The sequence below is a fragment of the Pyxicephalus adspersus genome, chromosome 1 (assembly GCF_032062135.1).
Source record: "Pyxicephalus adspersus chromosome 1, UCB_Pads_2.0, whole genome shotgun sequence".
Taxonomy (NCBI): domain Eukaryota; kingdom Metazoa; phylum Chordata; class Amphibia; order Anura; family Pyxicephalidae; genus Pyxicephalus; species Pyxicephalus adspersus.
This window is the reverse complement of record NC_092858.1, coordinates 89,674,099-89,681,029: the sequence shown is the minus strand read 5'-3', so window position 1 is coordinate 89,681,029 and position 6,931 is coordinate 89,674,099.

Sequence of the window (6,931 nt, the reverse complement as noted above, 5' to 3'; positions counted from 1 at the left end):
GGCGGCTCCCCAATATGTCACCACAGTACTCTGAGATAGAAGATGCTAAGGTCTGTTTTTGTCCAATCACGTGACTGCAATAAGCCCCGCCCTCGGAGAGCGGAGTGAGAGATGCGGAAGATGACTTCCCTGGGGTGACATGTGATCAGTGCACACGTGACAGACTCCTCCGCGCCAAATTGTCTCCCATATTCCCCACACTACTTCACTGTACTTCTTATGGGTCCTTCTGCTTTCTGACATGTATAAATAAATCATTAAATTGTCAGTTTTGTATATTCTCCTGAAGTGTTCACTCATCCTGTACATTATAGTAAAGTAAAGTGCTCACTTTCTGACATTAAAGAAATAAAAAGTTCAAATGCAAACATTATTAGTAAAGGTTACAGGACATATTTTTACCAGCAGATGTACCTACCTACTGTCCATTATTCCGCACACCCTGCAGACCCACTTGTTTATTCATCTATGATCCATTTATGTGCTGCTCAGAATCCTGAATCTGTCATAGCACAGTAATAAATCACAGTCCTGTACTTTATAAATGTTTTTTATTTTATAGATTAATTAGACGTTTATAAACATTTATTGCAGAATGGACAAGCTATGTATATGCTATAAAAACAAATGTACCTGCCTGTGTAATGCACACTGAGCTGTGATACTATACTTCCGATTTTTTAAAAGTACCGTCATGTACAGCGCTGCCTAATATGTTGGAGCTATATAAATCTTGTTTATTAACATTAATAATAATCTGCAACAAGAAATAAAAATAAATCAAATGATATCTGCTACATGCCAGCAATATTTCACTAAACGCAGACCTTCCTATATAATTATAATATAATTATTCCCCACATGGCCATTACATTTTTTTTTTTTTCTTACAAACCTAGCAAGTGGCTTTTTGTCCTTTTTCTGTCTCCCACTCTGCTCCTGTGTATGTCTTCTTGTCAGCCATCTTTGTTTCTACATTATTGGAAGCTGGCTGTCTTTTCTTGCTTTTTTGCAGCCGGTTTGTGGTAAATTATTGCCCGTCCTTTTATTAGAAGAAGGAAAGGGTTACAATCCATTTTATTTTTTCTGTGTTCCATTGCATACATTTATCTTTAATTCCTGTCCCAGAGACACAACTGGAAATTAGTGCTAATCTCCCAGAGTGAGAAAGAAAGAAAAAAAATAGTCTTAGAAGCTTAATGTTTCTGGTCCCTGCAAATTTTACTTTCTGTCCATACATGTGTAATCCCCATCATGGGTTTTTTTTTATTCCCTGTGATATTTTTTTTTCTCACACAAGGCCAGTGGCCCTGGAGATGTCCAGGCTGGACACTTGATTGTCTCCACTGCCAATTGGTAGGCAGGCACTGGGGAAAGGATAGGTAAAAATAACTGTGATTAGGACATATGTGGCCTGCGGATGAAGTCCTACCAACTGGAGACACAGGAACAGAGTGCAGCACAAAAGAAAATATTAAACATAAGAAATATTGGTGGAGAGATGGAAGAAAGATGGCAGTGCAGTATGAGAGTTTTTTAGGAAGAACCCACTATGCCCCAGGCAAGGTCAACCAACTGCTCACTGGTCACACAAGGATGAGTTGTGATGCAAAAGAGAGGAGGGTACAAGAGCCATCTGATAGGTGCCAGATCAGTCTCTGAACTGTGAGTTTGGTTGAAATCTAATGGAGGGAATCTACTGGGGGGAGTCTACTGGGAACTGGATGGGAATCTACTGGAGGGAATCTCTTGTTTGGTGGGAATCTACTGGAAAATGTAGTCACATGCAATTTGAGATGACCATGCCGCCTACCATTCATTTATTGATCACCAACAATGGTTCAGAAGCCCAACCTGCAGATATCACCTTCAAAGCATAGACTATAATAAAAAGGACATCCATCAGACGTCGGCGACCAGGCTTTGACAGCTTTTTTTGTGAAGCACATTGCATGGACATTAATACTTCTAGTGGAACATCTTTACAGTAAATCTCTTCTTCTCTTCGCTGATAATTGCTTTGGAGTCCATTTGTGAAGATATCCTCACCCTTATGGATTAAAAATATCTTTATTTGAAGATTGAACACTCTATCGTAGAGATCACAGAAATGTGTTATTCCTACTGGCTTGTGATCATACAAGTACAGTTAGGATTCATGGTCAGTGAGATTTCTTATACTTCAGTTTGGAAACAAGTGATATTGTACTTACTGTTTATATTGTTTCCAGTATCATTCTTCATTGTGTTGAAAGTCAGGCCTTTCACAGGTCATATAAGGCACAAACATCTATACCAATTTCAACAAGTCACTGAATCATTCTGCTGTAATTGGATTGTTTGCCTAACCTATTGTAAATCCGTTTAACCATAACTTTTCTGCAGGGCCTATTTCTACCTTAAATCCAGGTTTAGCCATTGGTGTGTTTGTGTGTTGTCCAGTCTTAGAGAGGGTCACAATTAGTATGGAAGGAGAACCCAAAACATCTCCTGTAAAGGGCTATGGCTACACATGCTCCTTTCTTATGAGAGCTAATTACCAGACAGCAATTCATAGTCCTAATTTATAGATCACTTTTTATCAATTTTTATCCACATTTCTAACCCTCTAGAACTTTGGATAGAGACACAAGAACAGGCCTTTAATAACCTTTGCGAAGTCAAATTTTATTTTATTTTTTTTTCCAACAATTAAAGCAGCATCTGCTTAAACACCAATAATAGGGGAATTTAACAAGACTGGAATTAATTAGCCAGGGAAATTCAGCTGGATGTCCTTGTTTCCCACTGTATGCCCTTGTCCTTGATAAGGTTTAAAAATTAGAACAATCCTCTCTCTCTCTTTCTATCTCTTGGGAGAAAAGCTTTGAAAGGTAAATCCTACAGAGCAGTGTATGCAAATATCCCGTAGCTTTGAAAGTGTTTTCATTCTGACATATGCAAAAGGAAGAGCTTTCAAGCGTCTCGCACTTCATCCTCAATGAATCTCATCATTTTGACGTATATTTAGGCTTTAAAACGAAGCAGAAAACAGTGTCTTGCGAATCTGTTAGATGGTAACCTCCAATTCTCCTCTTTTTAGTGCTGCAACCCACCAGCGTCATGCTGACATTTACATTAATATCAGAGACAAGTAGTGTGAAGTCAGATATCTTCAATTAGCGTGGATGAAATAAGAAAAAAGAAAAAAAAACTTGACGTGACAGCATAAACTAAGCACTTGTCTGAGAATGTATGCTCATTGGTTTTCATTAATAATAAGCCCAGCTGGTTCTATTTTACAAAGTGTTACTGTGGCACTTCCTAGTCATTTTCAGTCATGCTGTGCAATGTTGTTCACAAATGCAACTTTATCTTGGAAAGGGCAGACTTGTTATCAGAACAAGGTTCTTTCTTTCAAAATACTTGGAAATGTTTAATGTACAGCGCTGCGTAATATGTTGGCGCTATATAAATCCTGTTTAATAATAATAATAATAATAATAATAAAATGTCTTTTTGGTGTGTATGTATTAAGTACATGATAATCTGTCATTTATAGTTTGCTTCAGACCAGATAAATATTTCAACAAGCAGTTTAACAGATACCTATATAAATAAAATCCAGAGAAAAGTTACTATGGCACTACTAGGTAGGGGCTTGTGGTGTATATTCCAAATTGCCTCATAAATGAACATTTGAGTGTTAAGTGAATGGTGGTGCAGCATATCAAAACCCCTTTCCTAGTGTGTGCTGCTTCCCCCACCTCTTAGATTGTAAACTCTTCTGTGCTTTTTCTAAAATGCCCCATAAATGAACATTTAAGCTTTAAGTGAATGGTGGTGCAGCATATCAAACTGAACATGGCCTTTCATTTTCAAGCTACCCAGTGTGTTGACCTACAGAACTGAGAACGTACTAGATGGTCTGAGAACGTACTAGATGGTCTACTGCAACTCATTCCAAAAACAAGCCCAGCGCTGAAACATCTGTTATGCTCTTATCATCTCTTGTCTGGACTCTCTCCTCTACAATCTATTATGATTGTTGCAGCCAGACTCATCCATCCTTCCCACAGCTCCTCTTCTTCTGCATCTCTTTGTTTTTCTCTTCATTGGCTTTCATTTTACCTTGGAATCAAATTCAAGCTCCTGTGCTTTGCCTTCAAATCTCTCCACAGTTTTTGTCTAACTTACTTTTCTGACCCAGTAGAAAAATACCCCCCTACCCACTCGCTTCACTCTTCCAGTTACCTACTAATGACTTCCCCACTCATAATCTTGTCACATGCATGGCTCAAAGAGTTTTTTAGGGCTGCCCCGACTCACTGGAATGGTCTTCCTCGTCCTATTCGGCTTGCTCCTATTTTCTACTCATTTAAAAGAGCACTCAATACCCATCTTTTTAAACTTGCCTACATGCCTCAGTGTTATCATCCGTGGAAGTTCTTCCAGTCTCAAAAATTCGGGCAGGTCTGCTTCTAGTATTGCGGAATTAGCTGTCTGGCAGCTGAGAACAGGTACTCACAGAAGATTTTTTTCTGAGATGCCAGAGAACCAGGAAGTAGTGACAATAAGTAGTGACAATAGTGCAATCTTGGGAGAGAGGGTTAAACGATGATCGTACAATCCGAGCATACAGAGGGGCTGGACAACCAGACACAACCACCATAAATGTAAGTTCCCTTTTCTTTCCCACACCTCCGGCATGTGTCAGAATGCAGTGTAGTTTACCTACATCCCTGTACTATCTAATAAGGTTCTTGTAATTTTTTAGTGTCCATTTTAAATAGTTTGAGTTTTCTATCTTTTCTATCTATCTTTGGTTTAGAGCATTTAGACGTATTCTAGAATGTGTGCTAATTCAACCAGCTGGGATTTTCAAATTTTTATTACCAATGATTCAGATGACTGGATAAACTGGTTATTATTATGTTATTTTCAAATAAAATATATTAATGTATTATTGATCTGGTGATGATCTCATCAGAAATCTTGTGAGGTAACCTTTAGATTGTAAGCTCACAAAAGCAGTGTTCTCCTCCTTTTATATATTCATATTGCTCTGTGTTGTTATACAATGTCCTTATAAGCAATGGTACACAGAAGTAGTTTTTTTGGAGGGTTTCGGATTTATTTCTGACCTAAGATCAGTTGTGAAGTGATAATATTTATTGGTAAATCTCATCCAATATACATGAGTACATGCGCAGTGCTCTATAAATTGTACTATTACAGGTTTAGATTACTACTAATACTGGCATGTGAAGGTATTTGCTATGTTTACTTTACAGCCAGAGTATTGTAAATAGTAACCATCTGACATATGTACTAGTTACCATTTATATTACTCCCACTTGCCAGTTGTATAGTAAACAAAGCTAGTACCTTCACATGCTGTTTTTCGTTCATTTAGCTGCAAAACAAACATAATAGTATATATAGCGAAAGCCCGATAATAAATCAGAAGCCTCATTCTGAGTGATTACTAAACAGAAAATGATTGGTCAGACAAAATTGCCAGCAGATCTGTTTGTATGTATCAGTCTTTAATCACATTTATGTTTACTACCACTGCATTATGCACCCATGTGTGGTACATGCTAAATCACTATGTAAAAATAAAGAAAAACTAAGCTTAACAAAAGAAAATCTAGCCTCTACACTTAGACCGGTATGCTGTGAGATACAACATTTTGATTTTTGGGTTTAGCTATGCTTTTAAAACTATTTCTGCAGAAAAAGGAGGGCTGACTTGATATAGTTTTCAGAATGCAAGTCCAAATTGTTTAATGCCTTCAGTCAAGACATAATGGAAATGCAGTCTTTTAGATATTCCATTAAATCTAATGGAATTTTCATTTATTTTTTACCAATGCACTTTTTTATTTTAATATACCCATTATGATAAGCGGGTTCTCTATTATGTTTTCTTTACTCATGATATCTTTGTTAATACTTGCGTTTCTGATATTTGTTTAACATTTATAGGTTACATTGAAAGGTTGTGGATGATCAAAAATTGGCAATCCTTACTCGGACTGATTTCTAGGATTGGAGCACAAACACGTCTGCCATATTTCATATCTCTCTTGGAATTATAGCCCCATATTATCATGTTGGTAATGTGTTAACTGTTTTGGTTAAAAGTTGTCAATAACACCAAAACACTATCACTGGTGACCCTTACTAGGGTTAATGTTTCATAGAAGACTGTCCTAGTTTCATACCAACTTTAGGCTTGTTTTGACTCCTCTTTGGAGTGGTGAATGGAATATTGAAGCACTGGGATTGTTCTTGTAGTGGCTACATTCCTTTTTTATGGACCTATTTGATGGACGAACTTACAAATGACTGCTAATATTGTGGATATGTCCTTTGCTGGGGATTACCCTGTATTTCAGATACAAAAAATATTATTTGCAAGACCCAATTTACCAATGCATATTGTGATGTTATTTAAATCTAACAGACTGTTTCTGTAATATTCTTTGATAAATTTATTATATAAACATTGAGTGTGTGGACACCTAGAAGGTTCAACTTAGTAGCCTGAAATATGTTAATGTAACCATTAACTAGTGTAATACTAATAGACTAAGCATATTGGCCTTTCTCTTATAACGTAAATTTGGTCATCAAGACACAATAGGCCTGATTTATTAAAGCCTTCTAAGGCTGGATAGGATACATTTTCATCAGTAAAGCTGGGGACTGTAATTTGTGAAAGACATCCCACAATGATACTGATAAACTATACACTAACACCTAGGAGAGAGTGGTTATGAAATCATCTGACGGTTGCAATGTCCCTTGACATGCAGTACACATGCACATTTCTGTCCTACAAGCCTGTACATACTGTGACCCTCACTTCTTTTTTGTATTTCCTTAATGAAAATACTAGCAATGGGAAACTATGTTTTTTTTTTTTTAAGCAATAAAGGTGCAG